This window comes from Dermacentor albipictus, chromosome 8 (genome assembly GCF_038994185.2).
Source record: "Dermacentor albipictus isolate Rhodes 1998 colony chromosome 8, USDA_Dalb.pri_finalv2, whole genome shotgun sequence".
Taxonomy (NCBI): Eukaryota; Metazoa; Arthropoda; class Arachnida; order Ixodida; family Ixodidae; genus Dermacentor; species Dermacentor albipictus.
In genome coordinates, this window is record NC_091828.1 from 116,091,127 (window position 1) to 116,112,368 (window position 21,242).

A 21,242-nucleotide genomic window follows, 5' to 3' on the forward strand; every position below is an offset into this window, starting at 1 on the left:
ATTCACGTCGAACGTGGCCCGTACCACGGCAGCGTAGGCATTGCATAGGCCGCCCAGGCGCCACCACAAGGGCCAATTCTCCTGCAACGCGTAGCTGGTGAGGTAGGTCATCGACCTTCAAACCGGGTTTCAGCTTCAGAAGCACGGTCCTCGTTGTGGACCCTTTCTCCTTGACGCCTGAGACACGCCATCGCTCCCGGGTCACTTCGGAAACGCTGCCGTAAGCAGCGAGAGCCGTCCGAATGTCGTCGTCCGCCACGCCGTGCAACATCCAGTGCAGCCGTAGTTTCACCTGTTGGTTATCTGGATCGAAGATAATGCAGCGGCGTCCTTTTACTTCCAGTTCCTTGAGAGCGGCCAACTTCTTAGTTGCTTCGGTGCTGTTGAGAGTCACCGCCCAAACATGGTTGATTTGGTACGCCCCCAACGCCACCACGTCGGGTAGCGCACCAGCGTTGGCTAGGGCGTCGCGGAAGTCCTCCACCCTGTAGGGCCTAACTCGTACGTCGCCGTGCAAAAACACAGTATTAACCACAACACGTCCGGTGGGCAATGTAGGCAAAATGATCTCGTAGTCCTGACCATCATTGTCTTCAATCCTGTTTCCGCGGCTTGCAGAGGCCGCTATCGCCGCTCCGCTGGAGCACATGATTCCGCGTCCGCACCGAACGGTAGCCGGAAGAAGAATGATGCGCCACCCCTGACATGCTCTTCGAGTGTACGATTTGGCCATGTGAATAGTACGACGTGCTGGTGCGCTGATGTTTACATTTGCATTTTGAGAGCCAAGATCCGCTATCACTCCACCGCATCAAGTGCCGCATCTCTAGAAGAGCAAGAGTGTTCGTACCATCGACAAGTACATCGTGCAGTGCTAGAACATCGATTTTGATGTACGATATCCATATTAAATAAGAAATTCGGAAATAGACAACGTTGACTTTTAGGGTTATTACTGCTAGTTTCGACAGTTGTCTCTCGTTCTTTACACTTTTGAGCGCGCATATAATTCGTGTGTTCAATGCAAAATAGCTACATAAACATTCGTGGATGAGAGTTCTTTCTGACAGCATACTGGCTTCTCACGGCAGCACCGTATCAGATTAATGAGACCCGAGCGAGACAGCTTTTCACGCAACTTTGTGGAACAACCGAAATCTTCTTTTCCGCTTCGCATAAGCTTGTGAAATATTCCTGGGAAATTAACTAATGTGTCACTGTAACAGCACATATAAGTCCACAGGCCTGTGTGCCACATCTTACCAAAAAAAAAAACGGATACGCAGCCATTCCCGCAGATGGTATGATTTTGATCAGCGGCCGATTTTGAGAAGGCCGGTAGGGCGTTGCTGGTGCCGCGTCGTCACGGCACAATTATAACTATTCGCCACGTCGACTTTAATACCGGTGTCGGTGCCATCGGTGTCAGCATTGCCGGCTTCAGAGAAGCGCGATTGAATACCGCGCAGGAGAAAGGTACAGTGTACACAACCGATGCAAAAACATACAATTTTAAAGGACCGCGACGGGAAGCGCTTCTGTTGTGACTACGGAACTCTTGGCCGTCGCGACCGAATGTTTCTGCTGCGACGTCAGAGTTGGTGTCATAACGTCGGAGTCGCTGTCAGGATATAAAGCTGTTGTTCCGACTTCATAACTCTTGTTGTCGCGACAGAATGCTTCTGTTGCGAAATCAGAATTTCTGTCGTAACGTCAGAAATGTCTCCCAATTAAGAAATGTCAACAACTTCTGTCGTACAACAGAATTTCTGTAGTTGCGACAGGAATTCCTTTTGTCTTTTTCAACCGGGCACTACAGAAGCTTGTCGCATCACACAATTTCAGTGCACGTCTGTTGTCATCATTGGTTATATGTTGCGGCGATAGGTTTCCGTTGTGGAACAGTTCTCTGTAGTACAACAGAAGTATGTCCATTACTTCAGGAACACTTCTGTTATGACAACTGGGGGCCTGTTGCAATGATAGGTTTCTGTCGTACAACAACATTTTTCTGTAGTACAACAGAAGTTGGTCGCATTACATCAGGAACACTTCTGTTGTGACAATTGGGGGCCTGTTGCCACAATAGGTTTCTGTAGTATTTCAACAGCTCTCTGTAGCACTACAGAAGTTTTTCGGGTTACTTCAGGAGTATTTCTGTTGGGACAACAGGGTGCCTGTAGTGATGACAAATTTTTCTGTAGTACTACAAAAATCTGTTGTAGAGCTTCAGCTTTCTGTTGTAACAACAGACATACGACAGACTGTACTTCTGTAGTAGCAACAACAAATGTCTGTTGTACATCAGAAAAGTCTGTCGCTCCATCAGGAATCTGTAGTTACTACAGAAAAATCCTGTTGTACAACAGAAATTTCTGTAGTTGCGACAGGAATTCCTGTTGTCTTTTTCAACTGGGCCGTAGTACTCTTCCACTATGCAGGTGACTTGCATCTACCAGCTTGGCATTTAATATAGACACAGAAGCACCGCTGTCAACCAAAGCCATCATGTGTCTGTTTCCCACTTTCACAGGGATGTGAAGTAGGCTAGAGCAAGTTAAATAAACAGTCTCAGTTGTGGTCATCGGGTCGGACTGATCACCCTTGTTTATCAGTTTTTTTGTCGTCGGAGCCTCTTCAGCGTCCGAAAGTAGGGGAACAGGGTCGCTGTCGATGTTATGCACCCGACCTCTGGGAGCGCACCAACCCAAGCTCTCTGTGCCGCCTGCAAGGCGGCGCGGTTCTCGCTGATTACGTCTTGACCAATCCGTGCCGGACCATGTGAAGTGACCGCTTGAGCTAGCGTTTATATTTTCTTCTGAAGTAAATGATATGTCGTGAAGGCACTCCAGGAGCCCGTCCATAGTTTTAGGTGACCGTAGTTGCACTTGCTTCAGGACTTGCGCGTGCAGTCCGTGCATTATTAGTGCTACTACGGCAGACGGAGGAAGCATAGGCTCGGCCAGCTTTAAAAGGCGGCATTTGTCAAAGAAATACTCTACGAGGGAGCCTTGCTTGAATTTGAAATTAAGCGCGGCGTCCCACCTTTGCACTGGGTTGCTTCGGAATGTCGTCAAGAATTTTTCTTTCCACTGATTCCAAGAGTTGCCAGCCTCTTCAATAATGTGCAAATCATACCACTTCCGTGCAACACCGCTTAAGTAACTGCGCATGTTAGTAATCTTGTCCTCATTAGAGTGCCAGTTGTTCTTTCCAGCGGCATATTCATAGAATTCAAGCCAACCTTCTGGACTTGATGACATGCCGTCGAATGCATCAGGTTCTACAAATTTAGTCACTGGCTTCTCAGCGTTTAAAGAGCTTATAAGCGATGTCACCAGCTGGTTTTGTTGCGAAATCTGTTCTTGTTGTAGCCGAAGTGCTTTCAAAACGAGGCTCACCTCTTCCGTCGACGACTGTGATCCAGAGTCCTTCCGACGCATCGGTTGAAGAACTAATTCGTCGAAGATCACCAGAGGCAAGTTCACGTTCACAGCACCCTTCCGACGTAGTTCATCAGGGTCCATGGAAGCCTTCTCTAAAACCAGGTTCATGAGTTCTGCCGAGTTGAGTTCGCGAGGTAGTTCCACCGCTGGTTCATCTTCAGCTTGGTATCTCGAAAAGATGATCTTGTCCGCGGAGGTCTCCTCAAGGAAAAATCTCACCCACATGTTGGAGTTCGCTGTCGGCTGCGCCAAAATAATGTAGCGTTCCTACTTAAAGGACACAGTAAACGTAAAGCATTGCTGTGGAACTGGCGTCCATCTTGTCTACATTTTATTCTCACTTCCTTCTCCTCTTCTCCTGAACCCAGACTCCTGCGCTTCTTCATCTTCTATTCCAAGGCTCATACCGCTTCATGAGTTATAGCACTATATGGGTCTAACGAAAAAGTAACGCGCTGAAAGAGCTGCAACCGACAAACAACTAACAATAAAACGTATTCAACGAGGGACTGAGGCAAGGGTGCCCTTTAACCCCACTGCTGTTTATGATGTAAATGGTGAGGATGGAAAGGGCGCTAGAAGGAAGTAATATCATGTTTAATCTCTCATGCAAAGAGGAGGGCACAGTAGTAGAGCAGCAGCTTCCAGGTTTATTTTATTCGAGTGACGGTTATATATTTTGGCAATAAACTTTCCCTTTCGTTTGGTGAGATATGTCACTATATGCTGCTCTTTCTCACATTGCTCTATTCATCTATGGGCTGTTGCACAACAGAACCTAAACCAAATGCGTTTTTCAGCAAAACATTTAGGTATTATACTTGTACATGCAGGAAATTTACGATACCACACACAGAAGTATTCACAAGCCTAACGCATGGACATATACTTTAGGCTAGATATCTGCAACGACGGAATTCATTTGTCAATGCTTATACAGGTCGTACGATTGAGATCGCATGACTTGCTTTTACTCTTCACTTCGAAAAGCAATAAATTCTGTGGTTTCAGGAGCCAAAACCACGATCTGATAATTTAGCGTTGTGGGGAACCTCGAAATAATTTTGGTAAGCTCGAGTTCTTAACGTACACCTACGTGTAGGTGCACGGGTGTTTTTGCATTTTCCGCTCAATGAATTTCGGCAGCCGTGGCCATGCTCAAAACCGCGACCTCGAGCTTGTTTTTTTTTACACTTTACTAATCTAAGACTGTCTTGGGCCATGTGCTCGTTATCCTTATTACTTTTCACACGCACGTTTGTACCTCGATAGCTACAGTGCATTCAGTTATTGGCAACACTGCCATATTTATTCGCCTAGTTTTGTCCTTTACCTTTTCATGGTATCACTCAACTACAGTTTCAGCCAACGTTCCGTCAGCCTTTTTCAAGGACAACGGTTAAGTATACACCATATGCGTTAACGTTGTTTTCGAAACGGACTCGTGTGGGTAAGCGAAAGCGCGGCAAAAATGACTAGTTATCTCCTTGGTTCGAAACCTTGTAGTATTTCTCTACTGCAATGCGTTCCGCCTTTGTCTTTAAGGTCACATGTAAATATTGAAATGCACGAAAGCGGTCGAACTCCAAGGATTACAAATATTTGCTTTGTCAGCGAGCGCAGAACCTAAATTCTCGCTTGTCGTGTTCGGACACAATATGGCAGCGAAAGTGGAGGTGTCACTGCTCTGTACAGAGGCATAGTATCGAGGTATAGCTGCTGAACGCTGACTCGGAGCTTTATTCTATGGCGTAGACTCGGAACCATCAAGTTTGCTTGAAGTTTAAACGTTCATTTGCGGTTTACACGCGCGCATGTGCTTCGCAAAGGGTGTTGCACAACAGCCTTTCAGATAAACAGCCTATCAGGCTGTTTATCTATGTAAGCTGGAAACGCGAACCTAACTAACAATTTACGTACCTAATACTTCCAGAAGAAGTAAGGAACCTAGAATGCGCACTATCTGCCCGTCAATTCCCTTCAGTTGTCGGTCAGCAACGGTTTGTGTGACTGGACACAGGCACAGAAAGTTTACTCATACGCAGTCTAAAGCCCATCTAAAGAAGTGAACATGCTACACAGAGCTATTTTGCAAATTAACATCAAACTTGCCCTTGTTATTGAAGAAAAGGAAGGAATTATATTTACTCAACGTGAAAATGCAGCTTTTATATACAGTTTTACAGAATATACAGTTTTAAAAGTTACCGACCCTCAATAATTACCATTAAAGCCCTCCCTTATGTAATGCCTCCGGGCCTTCAAGAAGAAAATAAATTAATTGAAATGAATCTACCTGCTCCGTATAATACAGGTTTATACAGGCTGACATGCACAGTCCTTAGGCATTTCGGACCACTGCCCTTGCTACCCTGTGCAGGTCCTAAGACGAACGCATACCACAAAACGCGTCCATTCTCCAAAGTGCCACCACCAAAGAAGTCACGGTCAGTCAAAAGAAAAGTTTGGCTTTAAAAAATGGGCTCCCATCCGCGCCGTTAAGGTGGTTGACCAGCGAAGCTGGGGTATGAACTCATCCGATAGGCCAATATGACGTAGCCATGAACTGGGTCTTGCCGAGCCTGACCGCGACGTCGTCGTGCACATTGACGTTGCTGTTCCTCTCGTCCCTCATCGTATTCGCGCTGCTCTGCGGGTGGCCCAACTGTGCGTGGCTGTTTTAACCAAGGGCGGCTTGCACGAACATTCATTAACGCAAATATTAACGAAGAACGCGTTCTTAAATGTTCCATAGACAATGCCTAGTCCGCACAAGAAAGCATTCTTATATTTGTTATTATTCTAGTTATTAAACGTCCATAGAAGTAGCCCCAGGAGCCGCTGCGTCCTGCCTAGCCTGAGCACGACGCCATTGTGCATATTGACGTTGCTGTTCCCGTCGCCGCTCATCGCGTTCACGCTGCTCTTCTGGAGTCCTAACTACGCCTAGACTTTTCATAGTGTTATCAGAACACAAATGAATTCAGTTGCTAGGCGGGATCTTCTCTTATATAAAAAAGTGTAGTTAAGTCACTCCCTGCTTCCCATGCTACAGTTGCTGCTTTCCGGCAACTGCAGCTTACGCTACAGTACCTTTCATCGGGAAACACTTATGGCAAATGATATGCGCGAAGGCAAGCTTTCTGGTTCTGTTTTTTTTTCTTTCTCCCGCACGGCCGGCGCCACCGCTGCCGCGCATGCGCGGACGCGAGCGCCATCTGGTGGCGTTGCAAAGAACCAAACGGTACTCGGTGTGCTTGCCGCGCGCGCCTCTTGCTGTGATTAGTTGAGTTTTTCAGTTTTTGCCCATGACACGACCAATGCATTGGGAGTAGAGGCATGCAGCCTACGCTATAAAACACGGCTGAAATATATGTTACGGTGAAAACAGGCGGAATACGAGGTTTTTTTGCTAACAGAAAAGCGAGCTGCAGAGACAATGTGATGGGCGCTTCACGCTGGTCGCCGAAAGAAGGTAACTTAATAAGAGTATTTCATTAATTACTATACAATATTTATATATGTAGTTCTTTCCGTTACGAAAAAAAGCTGCGATAGAAGTTATATATATATATATATATATATATATATATATATATATATATATATATATATATATATATATATATATATACACACACACACTAGGGGAGGTAAGCACCAACACTCCTAAAGGTAACCTCTTTTGAAATAAAGCAGCAACGTCATTACACGCTTGACTTTATTCAAACTAAATGTAATTCTTAGCTTAAAATAAACGTGATGCGCAAATAAAAGAAGATTGCCTTTTATTTAGGTGATAGTAAAACATATCTTTTTATTTTCGCCCCTCATTAGAAAAAGAGGGCGTTCATGCTATTGTAGAAAGAGCAATAAAATAACAGGACGCAAGAAGTTCATATTATGTTTCCACTGAGAACCATGGCCAATCCCCCCCTCATGTGTACGTACCAAACTTTCAAGGAATAAGAAGAAGAAAACGCGCTCGGAAAGTTCATCTGCTGCACTGCTTTTTCTCCAAATATTTCGGTGTTTTGCTTCTCCGTGTTATTTTTGAATACAAGTGGCGCGTATTTTACGTATGCTAAGCGCCAGTATTTCCGAGGTGTGTTACATCGTCAGTCAAGGTGTTTCTTGAAAAGTTTTCATTTGAAGGGTGTAAGGAACACCGGAAAAGTGCCGGATTCAGTGATCTTCCTGCGGCTGCTGAGATCGACAGGCCAGCATCAGAGGAGCACTGAGGTTACCCAGGCTACGCAAAGGATATGTCCAGGCGGCGAGTTTGCCCACAAGCAAGATTTCAGCTTACATGTAGAAAAGTTGTTTGTTTTCTCGTACATTGGATATTTTCAATCCTGATGAGGGCATGTTTCATGTTATCGATCGATTGATCGATCTATTGATCGTTTGACTTGATTGAAGTAATAATAGAGTGAGGTGATTGATTGATTGATCGATTGATTGATTGATTGATTGATTGATTGATTGATTGATTGATTGATTGATTGATTGATTGATTGATTGATTGATTGATTGATTGATTGATTGATTGATTGATTGGACTGACTGACTTATTCTTACGTGAAGAACGCCACATAAGCTTCTTAGTCTACGCCAAGGTTCTCACACACGCATCATTCCTGTAATCCTGCAAAAGGGCGAAATATAAAGTGGTTTGGGTTGTTCTAAGCACACATGACTTCCTTTCGAAAAACTGTAAAACAAACTCTATAAACCGGAATATACGTCGACCTCGAACATAAATCTAGATCTTTACCACCTGCCAGCTGGTCGAAAATTTAGAAGTGCCAAATATCTATGAGAGATTCGCAAAGCAAGAATGACTTTTCGAAGTTTGAGCGAAAGCTGTTCTGTATTCTGGTTGTTTTCGGAATGTTACGGTGAGCATACTCATTCCTTAGAAGCTCTAGTGTAGAGGCAGGGCGGCAGCAATGTTCATGGCACGTTGTGATTGCGAGGCACAAGATGTTTGAAGCACGCAGTGCTGATGTATGTTTTCTTTTCATTGCCATGGCTGGTTCGAACTTTAGGTAACACTGCATAATTCTTGTTTCGTGGTTTTCAGCCAACAAAACTGATTTCTTGTCAAAAGTTCGGGCATAAATAGAAGTACTTTTGTTTCATCCCTGGCACTATGGAGTGTCACCCTGGGCTTTAGAAACCGCTTCATGCATTACAAAGAATAAAACGATGAAAGAAACACATGGCACACCACCGAGTGCGCTTATTCGGCTGCGAAATAAATAATAACCGAGGGCAAATTTAACAAGGTCACAAACACGCCGAATATTCCTTCTCGCGCCGAAAGTAAGGTGGGACGGCAGTGTGCCTAAATTTCATGCAGTTGTCACTAGACCTTAGTCCGCTTATGATAAGGCTTTAAACCTAAGCAGCCATCATCACAGCGTCCATCGAGAGCGGTTTGAAACTGCCAGTGCTTAATCCACAGCGGAGTCGCGTCGAGTTGTAGGAAGTTTAGAAATACCGCCCTCATTCGAAGCCTGCAAAACCTAATAATAAATTAAAATTAAAATAAACGGGACAAAAAACAAAGTGCCAGTATAAAAAATGGCGTCATTTGTTTTCTTGCCAGATACGGCGTCACTTCCGCTTTATTTTTTCTTTCACCGGAAACGCCTGTTCCTCGCGTAGGCGACACTAACCGCATAAACCACTGAGGAACCGCCATTTTCTGAACGCGTGGTCTAACATGAAAGCCTCGCTATATCGTACACATTTTCGCTGTTTCTTTCTGCCCTAGTCAAAACGGCAAGTGCAGACGCCCCAATAGCAGCGCCACCGCGGTGCAAAAAGGAAAGGTGTCGATAACAGCTATGACGTCACTACCGGGAAGCCATTTGGTTCACCCCGCAGTGTGTCCTCTACCATTATGTTTCAGAGTCAATCCGAGAGAAGGAAAGAAAAAGAAACAAAAGTGTGCCCGCGGAGATTCCTTGCCGTATCTTCTTATCGACTAAATTTGGCGCGTTTTCGAGGGCCTCTGTATACGAGGAATCACCAGTATTTCCGTCTTCCGATCTCTCCTTGCAATCGAGAAAGCGAAGCGATTCTTAGTATCAGCTTGGGACGCGTCTTTCGAAGCGCGGCTTCAGCCCTAAATTCCGCGAGCTGCTCAGGACAAACAACACAAAGGAACGACCTCCAGCGGAGATAAGTGCGAAGGTCGTAGATGCTGCGATCACTGTTCCGGAAAGAGGCCCGACTAAACCAGAACAGGGCGTCAGGTGAAGAAGTCAAAAGGACTAGAAAGAGAGAGAAAAAAGAAAAGCTTAGTCAGTTGAGCAGAATGATCGAGTGCACTTTCAAAATTCTACTTTGGTCAATTTTTCCGGTGAGAGGTCGATTATTACTAGAGAAAATGAAGGTCAAAGTTCGATTTTCTTAAAATTCTGCACCGAAATGCCTGCGCCGCTAAGTCGATGTGACGTCACGAATTTCAAAACTATTTCCTCGTAGTTGGGAAATCGTAGCTCAGCAAGAGTTTTCGAAACTTGTGAAGTCCAGTGTCGGCCTCTTTTAGAGCACGACGTAGTCCATCTTTATCGATCGTAATAACAGAAATTCGGGCAAGTTGGCACAGACACTTAATGGAAATAAAGAATTACTTTATGCACATAGTCCTCGCAGCCCTCAAAAACTAAAACCAGAGCAGCTATCATCACGGAGCAAAATTATTCATATATTCCTAAGTAGGACTTCACAAATTTCACACTAAAGGCTTTTTAGTTTGCATCCATAGTTTAAAAGTTTGATAATCAAATCTTCTTAAATAATTACATAAGCTCATTGTAATAATACACTGAGTTCTTCAAAATCACAGCAAAGTATAATTCGTTTGTAGCATTCTGGTAACGGAGAGGTTGTTTTTTTATTTGACGTGACTCAGCTCGAGCGGCGAATACACATCACACGAACACGAGCTTGTCCTTTCTCCGTGTATGTCGCAGGGTTGTTGCACGTTTCGCGTCCTCTTTCACTGGTTGATGGTGCAGCATAGGACAGCACAGTGTCATCAGACAAATTATTTTCGTACATCCCGCTTCTCGGAATATGCAGAGAACAGAGAACTGCACCAAGTGCATAAGAACATGTCTAAAAAAATTCAAGAGGCACTTAGGTACCCCCACGTGGATTTCTGTGCAAGCTTTGCGACCACAGCGCGATGCTTCGACATTATACCACAGCGCAAGGTCGTGAGTTCGACTCCCACCAAAGCCTGAGGGCTAGACTCTCACCAAAGGCCGCGGGTTCGGGTGCCTTAATTACCTCTATCCTATATAACCGCGTCTTAATTAACTGTGCCTTGCCTATCTTCGCCTTAATTAACACCAATGATAGTGTGTTAGACTCCCACGAAAGGTCGACGGTTCTCCGTCGATGGTCACGCCAACTACTACGCCGGATTTTCGGAACGTCGAGCCATATAATGCTCTCGCATCAAAACACAACAAACACAAGCACATCTCAAGTACAGCGTTTCTCTCCCATATTACACAGTCCCCGCCAGAAGGCCGCGCCCGTAGTGTTGAGGGCAGCTGAGCCTAGCAGCGAGGGCGTCAGGCGTGGCATTACCATCGACACAAGGGGCTGCCCTCAGACTTCATATATCTTCATATATCATATATATCATATATATCTTCTTATATCAGGTGCAATGCTCTGGAGGCTAGAGACACTTTCTGCAGTTGCTGCGTTCGCAGTTTAGAAACCGCTGTCTTTTGACCGATTTTGAGAAAACGTTTTGTATATGAAGCACTTTGTGAATGAAAATCAAAATTTACCCTTCGAAACAAACCATGTGCTCATTTGGCTGCTAACACGTTTTTTTACATGAATTCGCTTTTCGTTGATATTCATTTGCATCCGGTAGCGGCAGCCTCACATGTATGCTCGAGTGAACAAACGCCGCTCGTGCGCAGCGAAACGTAGACGGAACGCGCGGAGTGATACAATTTATTGACCTGACTACTTGCGTAGCTTCCACGGCGTCGCATCTGATGTATCAAGCGCAGCATAGGGGTGTTATTCTGCACGCCGTGAAGTTCCGCCGTATTGTCAAACTGGGTAATCACGTGGTTTTGAGCCAATCGGAGATGCCGAATTAGCAGCCCTCTTGACTTTAACCGGGTTAGCCCGAAATGCCGCCATTTCAAAGTGTGACTTTACGGCAGAATTGGACAATTCCCGTGCCAGTTGCCCCACATTTCTTACAGCCTCGTGCCGAGAGTTTCAGCAGCATCGGTATTCTCGGCACTAGGTGCTGCCTTCTTGCGAGAACCGCGGGAGACGGGAGGAAATGGCTATACTTACGGCACGGTTGGTGTTGGCTCGCTGCGGTGTTGTTTTTTTAGAACCGTTCTTACCGCACCTTCTAAGCCGTCTGTTTTCTGGATATTGCGAGAAGCGGGATGTGCTAAAAATTAGGCGTCCGACGGTATACACTATGGTCGTATGCTGCAGCAACGACCGGCGAAAGAGGACGCGACTCACGCAACAGCCCTGCAACCACACGAAGATACGTGAGAAGCTTGTGTTCGTGTGATCTGCAATCGCCGCACGAGTTTTCTTTCCGCGCCGCCCGGAAAAAAACACTCGATATATACTTTATACAGAAAAATACTTCGTGCCCAGCACGTTTGCCAGCGTGGCTATTCGTTTTGCTGTCGTAAACTACGTGAAAGTGTGCGCCCTGCATCCCTGCGCGGCGTCCTTGGGGTAACAGTGTCGTTTGCGGCCTTTCGGCGTCTTTATTTAGCCTCTGCTCGGTTCTCCGTCCGAACGGAAAGCCAACAGATGTCAACCAGCCTCCAAAACTGTCTTTCGAATACCAGAAAAGTGGTGAACAGGAAGCGATCGGTTGTGCGTGGCGACTTCGTGACAGGCCGCAGCGATTGTTGCGTCATGCGGCAAGTGTGACAAGGGTACACGAAACGTTGCGGGTTTTCGTTCCCTGAGTTATTCAAGCAGATGAATGAGCTGCGTTTACCTACTCGTGAAGGCACAAGGAGAGAACAGCATGTGACTACTGTGCACAGAAACAGGGCTGCGCACGCATCAATGCCTAACTTGATTTCTTCCTTTTCGCTCGCATAATGTCGGTGGTGCTTAAGCGGGTGCTTGAACTGATTTATTTGTGGAATGCTCGCACTCGGCCACACTGGAAGCGTGCTGGTTCCTAACAGAGCTGCTGCCCAATTCAGTAATGTCAAACAAGGGTACGCAAATCACTCTGTGCTCTCTATAGACACATAGCTTGGATGCGACAGAAAAAGAATAAAGCGCCTATAGCTGGCAGAACCGGGGATTTGAAATGCAATACTTCACCTGTAATCCGTCTCTTCTGCTTGATGCTTCTAGATTTGTCATTTTGCTCTTTCGTTCCTCTTACCTCCCCTTCTTCCTATCTTCCATTTCTGTTTCTGTCGCCTCCATTCTGAAGAAAAGGCAAGCATTCTGCCCATTCCTCTGCCATTTGCCAGCCTGCCCCTCGCTTTCCCTTATCTGTTGAGTGCATATATGTTTTCGAGACAAATATTAACGCGTTCCCTTTCCTGTAGAGTGCATATATGTTTGCAAAACAAATAATAATGCTTTCCCTTTCTTGTCTAGCGTATATGTTTCCAAAACAAATAATAACACTTTCCCTTTCTTGTCTAGTATGTATATGTTTTGAAAACAAACAATGATGCTTTCCCCTTCCTATGTACTGTATATATGTTTTAAAAGCAATAACGCTTTCTCCTTCCTGTCCACTGCATATATCTTTTCAAAACAAATAATAATGTTTTCCTTTTCCTGTCTAGTATATACATGTTTTCCAAACAAATATGAACGCTTTCCCTTCCCTGTCTAGTGTATGTTTGTTTTCAGAATAAATACTAATGACTTCCCTTTCTTTTCTAGTATCTATATGTTTTTGACATGAAAACGCTTTTCCCTTCATCACTAGTGAATATATGCTTTCAAAACGAATAGTAATGCTTTCCACTTCCTATCTTGTGCACATATGTTTTCAAAAGAAATAACAACCCTTCCCTTTCCTATCTTGTGTATATTTCTTTTCAAAACAAATAATGATACTTTCCCCTTCCTCTCAAATGTATATATGTTTTCTAATAATAATATTGCTTTTCCTTTCCTGTCTAGTGTGTATTTGTTTTCAAAACAAGAATAGTGCTTTCCCTTTCATTCCTAGTGTATATATGTTTGCAAAATATTAACGCCTTCCCCTTCCTGTCTAGTGTATATTCTAGTGTATAGTGTAGTGTGTATTCAAAACAAATAATAACAATTTCCCTTTCCTGTGCAGTTTATATATGTTTTCAAAGCAAATAGTGACGCTTTCCCTTTCCTGTCTTGTGTATATATGTTTTCAATACAACAATACCTTCCCCCTCCTGTCTAGTGTATATATCTTTTCTAAAGAAATAACCTTTACTTTCCTATCTGGTGTATGTATGATTTCAAAGCAAATAATGCTGTCCCCTTCTTGTGTACTGTATTTTTGTTTTAAAAGCAATAACGCCTTCCCCTTCTTATTAGTGTATGTTTCAAAACAAATAATAATGATTTGCCTTTTCTGTCCAGTTTATATATATGTATTCGAAGCAAATATTAACACTTTCCCTTTCCTGTCTTGTGCATATACGTTTTCAAAACAAATAATAATGCTTTCCTCTTCTTGTGTACTGTATCTTTGTTTTAAAAGCAATAACTCCTTCCCCTTGCAGTTAGTGTGTGTGTGTGTTTGAAAAGAAATAATAATGCTTTCCGTTATCTGTCCAGTTTATATATATATTCGAAGCAAGTAATAACACTTTCGCTTTTCTGTCTTCTGTATATATGTTTTCAAAACAGATATTTATGCTTTTCCTTTCCAGTTTAGTGTATATTTGTTTTCAAAACAATATATAGCGTTTTCCCTTTGCTGTCTAGGTTAATAGGTTTTCGAAGCCAATAGTAATGCTTCCTGTCTAGTGTAGATAATTTTTGAAAACAAATAACAGCCTTTCCATTTCCTGTCTAGTGTGCACGTGCTTTCAAAGCAAGTAATTACGCTTTCCCTTTCTTGTCCTTATATATGTTTTCAAAACAATTAATAATGCTTTCCCTTTCTTGTATAGTTTGTTCAGGTTTGCAAAGGAATAACACTTTCTCTACCATGAGACGGCACACACAGCGGCGCGAGCGCTAACCAACCGCATCTCGGCGACAGTCCGTCCGACGTGGTTCGGAACCAAGAACCGAATGACGGACTACAACGAAATCACGAAGGCCTACCGCCTTGCTCGCAGACCTCTCCCGCCCCCACACCCAAGGCTGAGTCGAGCGGAGGCGGTACTACTGAGACAGCTCCAGACCGGATCACTACCGAGCCCAGGACAGATGCATCGCATGTACCCAGAGGCATATCCGACCGATAAGTGCAGAGTCTGCCAGAGGGAGATGGCAGATTAGACGCAGATCTTGTGGGACTGCATTAAAAATCCAGAAGAAGCAGAAACAAGAACCACCCACCGTAGCTCGAGGCAGCCGCGAAGAGCTACGACTAAGACGAACAGCTCTGGGCCGTCCAGCAGGTCCTAGGGGCGCTCGAAAGGCAGGGACCCAGCGAGCCGGCAATGGCGAGCGGAGACACATGCCGAGTAACGGCGACTTCGTAGATGACGTAGGCCCATGTCGGGGGGCGCGAGTGGCCAACTGCAGGCACAAATAAAATTGGCTCCAATCCAATCCAATCCTTCCTGTATGGTGTGTATATTTTTCAAAACAAATAACCACGCTTTCGTTTTCCTGTGTAGTGTATACATGTCTTTAAAAGAAATAATGATGCTTTCCCTTTCCTGTCTAGTGTATATATGTTTACAAATCAAATCAAATTCTTTTATTTTCCTGTCGAATGTATATATGTTTCCCAAACAAGTAATATTGCTTTCCCTTTCCTGTCTACTGTATCTTTGTTTTCAGAACAAATAATAATGATTTCCACTTCTTTCCTAGTGTAAACATGTTTTCAATATAACGATGCTTTCCCCTTTTTGTCTAGTGTATATGTGTTTTCAAAACATGTAATAACGCTTTCCCTCTCTTGCCTTGTGTATATATTATTTCGACACAAATGATAATGCTTTCCCCTCACTTTCTAGTGCATATATGTTTTCAAAACAAATAATAATGCTTTTCTTTCCTGTCTAGTGTATGTTTGTTTTCAAAACAACAAATTGGTGCTTTCCCTCTCCTTTTTAGTGTATACAGGGTTTCAAAATAATAAAGCCTTCCCCTTCCTGTCTAATGTACATTTGTTTTCAAAACAAACAATGACCTTTTCATTTCCTGTCTAGTGTATAATGTTTTCAAAATAAATTATAACGCTTTCTCTTTCCTCTCTAGTGTATATATGTTTTAAAAACAAATAATAATGCTGTACCCTTCCTGTCTAGTGTATATTTGTTTCCAGTAGAAATACTAATAATTTTCCTTTCATTTATAGCTACATATGTTTTCAAAATAACAGCACTTTGCACTTCCTGTCTTGTGCACATATGTTTACAAAACAAATAACGATGCTTTCCCTTTCCTTTCCAGTCATATAAGTATTCGAAGCAAATAATAACGCTGTCCCTTTCCTATGTTTTCAAAACTATAGCACTTACCCCTTCCTGTCTAGTGTATATATCTTTTCAAAACAAATAACCTTTACCTTTCCTGTTCATTGTGTATTTGTTTTCAAAACAAATAATAACATTCTCCCTTTCCTGTATAGTGTATATAATTATTCGAAACAAATAATAATGCTTTCCCTTTCCTGTCCAGTTTATATATGTTTTCGAAGCAAATAGTAATGATTTTCCTTTCCTGTCTATTGTCTGTACGTTTTCAAAACAAAAATTGATACTTTTCCTTTCCTGTCTAGTGTATGTATGCTTTCAAAACAAATAATGCTTTCCCCTTCCCGTGTAGTGTATGTATGTTTTAAAAGCAATAACGCTTTCACCTTCCTGTCTCGTCCATACATGCTTTCAAAACAAATAACTATGCTTTCCTTTTCCTGTCTATTGTATGTATTTTTTACAAACGATATTAATGCTTTCCTTTTGCTGTCTAGTGTACATATGTTTTCAAAATAAATAATAATGATTTACCTTTCCTGCCTAATGCATATAAGTTTTCAAAACCAATAATGACACTTTCTATTTCCTGTCTCGTTTATATATGATTTCAAAACAAAGAAAAATACTTTCCCTTTCCTGCCTAGTGTATGTGTATCTTTAAAATAAATAATAACACAATTTCTTTCCCGTCTAGTGTATGTTTTCAAAACAAATAATCAAGCTTTCCCTTTCATGTCGTCTGTATATATAGAGAGAGAGAACAACTTTAGTGAAAATGCCTGCAGAGTCGGTTAGGCTCCCTCCACGCAGGGAGGACAAGCTTTCACCGCGACGCGGCCACTACGTCAGTCTCGTGCATTGTGCTCCTCGAGGTCTGCGTGCCTCGCTACTTCCGGGGATCCGAGAGGGTCGCCGCCCCCTTCCTGGGGGTGCTGCTCCCTTCTCCTCGGTTTCGCGCGGTCGCTGCCTCTCTAGAGCTGCCGAGACCTGCTGGACGGCCTTGAGTAGTGTCTCTTGGTCATAACTCCTCGTTGCAGCCTCTAGCTGCGGCGGGATCGTTGTCTTCTCGCTGGCTTCACGCGGATTTATACTACAGTCCCGAAGGATGTGGGCCGCGGTGGCTCTCTCCTTAGCGCACAGTCTACAAACGTCACTTGCGTACACGCTCGGACACACGTGCTTAGCTAGCACCGGGGTGAGCAGGGACCCCGTCTGTAATTGCCTGTATAGCACTGCCTCCTTCCGGGTAAGCCCCGGATGAGGTGGCGGCATAGTCTGTCTGTTAAGTCTGTACCACTTCACTATTTCGTTGAAGGTGGTCATCTTGTCCTTGGCACTGCACCGCGACCAACACTCCGAGTCGGCCGTGCTTGCAGCTGCGCGGTTGGTTAGTCCTCGCGCGGCTGAGTTGGCCGTCTCGTTGTGGTTCACGTTCCCGCGTTCCGACACGTCACTGCCCATGTGGGCCGGAAACCACTTGATCACCACAGGTCTTTTGTGTTCGATGTGTTCGGCCTTGCGCAGTATGCGCGCGGCCTCACTACATACCCTACCCTTGGCGTAGTTCTTCACTGCCGTTCTAGAGTCACACAACACTGTAGTGCATCCGGGGTCGGGGATGGCCAAGGCGATGGCCACCTCCTCCGCCCGGTGTGCCTCTCGAGTCCGGACGCTCGCCGCAGTCTTCGTTGCACCCTGTTACGACATCCAACCGGTGCCAGCAGTGTTACGAACTTTCACCGCTGCACCCCGATTACGGCTTTGTGGTCCCGTAGCGCTCGTCACCCGTTTCGTGACAGAGCGTTGGTAGCGAAGACTCCGAGCCTGGCGTCGATGAGAATAACAAAAGGGACTTTATACATTATATACAGGTTATCATACAGGACATGAACGGGTCGGCACTGGGGCCGAGTGCTCACAACAAACGCGACTGTTCTCGCACGACGACGTCCGGCGAAAACGCGTGACACATCTCCCCCCAGTCGGGAGCGACACTGTCTCCCGGTGGGTCGGCGGATCCTGTTTTTCAGGCGGCGTGTCGCTGCTTTTATAATCCCCGAGGAACCATTGTCACTCAAACGGCCCAATACAAAGTCAGCACACGACGATCGTCCGAGGGGTCCAACCAGCGACCGCGCTGGCCACCCGGTTCAAAGTTCGCGCGCGCGGTGACCTCCAGGCAAGGGAGGTGCGGCGCCGGGCTGTCTGGCACACGCCGACACGTCCAAACATGCGGCTCGCCGAGGCTTCTCCCGCAGCCCCCGCACGACGGCTCAGCATCTTGACTTGTGAAGGGAGAATTAGGGCGCTCGCAGGATAGATTCCGCATCTTGCAGATTCGGAATCCGGGCTTGTGGTAATGGCACAACAGCATCCCCGCCCTCAGATAAGGCGCCGGGAAGACGAGCTGCCTCCACGTGGCTCGGATGCCGGGCGCGCACGTTCGTCAGGCTCGTCCAAGTTCACGTCCAGTGTCGGGACGCCAGGTAACTTCACGTGCCCAGGTCCGACTCGCCAGGACAGGAGCTCTGCTCACCGCGTCGTCGCCAAGGCACCTTGACCAGCTCCGCTCGGGTCGTTCCCAAGACCTTGCTTCTCGCCACTGGTCCCGCTTGGTCGTTCTGCAGCTTGCAAAACCGACCGGCAAAAGGCAACACCCAACACGAACAAGTGCCCTCTGTCTCCCGTCAAACACCAGACAAGGCCATAATCCAAATCAACCTAACTAAATAGCTATCCCCCTTTTGCTCCCGCTGCAACAGGAGGCAGGTGTACGATCTAGTACACAAGGCTCAAGCAACCAGTTTTCAAATTAACAAGGCAACAAAATAGAAACAATTATTAATCAGCAATAATAATGACAAATAGAATGGTCCCCTTGAAATCGCTTTGGACCGAAAACATACTACTGAGGAAGCAACTGAGGTCATTCATTTTTCCCGGCGATATTTTCGCGGAATCCGAAGCTGCTTATATTTGCGACCCTGCTTATCCGTGTAGCGGCGGTACAATAAGCCAGATTCCTTACCAAATGAAACCCTCTTTTTTTTCACTCCCCGTTTGACGCTCTTCCTCAGATCGGCTAGTGAACAATCTTCCTGTTGCTCGCGAATCCGAGTTTCCCTTTCAACTGCAGCCTGCTCCTGCCAGCTGGCGGAAACCGGAGCGAGTGTGGAGCCCGCGTCGCCTAATTGCGGCGTCGCGTCTCTATCGCGGCTAGCACTGCACGCGTCACTCCCACTCACCTCCAGGACCCGCTCGTCTAGGCCAGCCTCCGAGCTCTGCCTCTCCCGTGACTGCTCGCCACTCAAGTTACTGTGATCGGTCCGTGTGCCGCACCGCCTTTCGCTCACCGACGCTAAGTCAAGTTCCCTCGACAGCGGGCGCGCTTTGGATCGCGTGGGGGCCATGTACACCACGTCGGCAAAGAATGATTTGCCCTGATCCCTCAGCAGCTGCTCCGAGCTATTTGAGAAGAGGTAGGAAAATTGCTCCGGGAGGGCGGCTGACACAGCGGCTTCGGTGTTAAGTTTCCCAAATTCTCCTTCAATGATAACCGTTGCGATCGGTAAACAGACGCTCTCCTTCTCGGCCACTTGCCGTATCCTAACGCACTCTCCCGTAAAATCCCTCGAGGAGACGAAAGACGGGTGAACAACGTCCATAGTTGCTGCAGAGTCCCGCAGTGCTCGGCACTTCTTGCCGTTTACCTTAATTTCCTGCACATAGGGCTCCAATAGACGTATGTTCTTGTGAGTTTCCTGTATCGTTGCAAAAGCAATTCTCTCTGGGCAGCTTGCAGCGATGTGCCCTTGCTTTTTGCAATTGTAGCAGGTTAACGGTTTCCGTTTTTCAAAAGAACGCGTCATTTCGTTTCGCTGTTTCGGACCATCGTCATCATTCTGAGATGCATTCTGTCCTTCCCTTACAGTTTCTTTGGTAAGGGATTCGTCGTCCCGAAACTCGCGACGCGTGATTTGCTTCCGTTCGTCGGGCTTCCCGGAAAACCAATCTCTCCTATCAGCTTTTTCTACGCGCACTGCCTTGCTGTGCAAGCTGCGGCGTGTGTAATACTCTTCCGCTAACTCTGCTGCCTTGTTTAGCTTAACATCCTGTAGCCTATCTTGCAGCCAGAGCCGGACATCCTCATCAATGCAACGGTAGAACTGCTCCAACGCGATGCATTCGACAATTTTGTCGCGGTCGTCGTAAACCTCTTCGCCCTTCAGCCATTCCACCAAGTCGGCTTTTAGACGAAACGCGAAGTCAACATTCGACTCCTTACCCTTTTTTGCATACCGGAACCTCTGCCGGAAAGCTTCGGGCGACAATTTGTACTTCCGCAGTAGCGCTTCCTTCACATCACTGTAGCTCTCAAACGCCTCTTTCGATAAGCAAGTTATTACGTCTGATGCCTCCCCAGGAAGCAACGCTAACAGATTCTGTGCCCAAAGGGATCGCTCAATGCTATTCCGTTCGCACACGTGCTCAAATTTCACGAGGTATTTGGCCATATCCTCTCCGACGACAAAGGGTGGAAGTTGATCGCGTATTCTTGGAACATTAGAAGTGAGACTAGGCGCCGGCGAGTTATTTCGGATCTCCAACTCTTTCATTTTAAGCTCGTGCTCACGTCGCTCCCTCTCTCTCCTTTCCTCCTTTTCCTCCTCGCGAAGTTCCTTTTCTCTCCTTTCCTGCTCGCAACGTTCCTTCTCCTCCCTTTCCCGACGTTCGTTGATATCCGCCCAGGCCTCAGCGGCTTCCTCAGCCGTTACGTCCCCAGTCCTCATGACCTCAAGGATCGCATTCTTTCTTTTGGTTGAGCCCAACTCAATGCCCAACTCCTCACAAATTTCGAGAAGTTCCTTCACCTTGTACTTCTCCATCGTTCACACTGTCCTCCTGCTGTTTACCCTTTTTGAATATACCTGCCGTACGCTACTATAACACTACTAGTAAGACATATGCAAGTATTTCACACACTGCCCTGTTTACCCCCTCAGCATCCCCTGGTTTTCAAAACACTCTTACTAGGCTTGAAACACACAAGGTTATCACAATGCAACACCAAATCCTTCCCTAAGCTACTATAACCTGTGTCAAAGAAAGTCTGGTGTTTGAGGTAAACTTCAGGCACTCACCG

The 21,242-nt window shown here is 45.6% G+C and overlaps 1 long non-coding RNA gene across 1 annotated transcript in view; it reads right to left on the reverse strand.

The window, feature by feature from the left end:
* Positions 1-8,065: 8,065 nt before the first annotated feature.
* Positions 8,066-21,242, reverse strand: part of LOC135910363 (uncharacterized) — a 75,054-nt gene continuing 61,877 nt past the window's right edge. The window contains exons 2-3 of the long non-coding RNA XR_010567029.1: positions 15,006-15,188; positions 8,066-9,730 (exon numbers count right to left, since the gene is read on the reverse strand). This is a non-coding gene — a long non-coding RNA (uncharacterized lncRNA). The remainder of the gene's footprint in view (positions 9,731-15,005; positions 15,189-21,242) is intronic.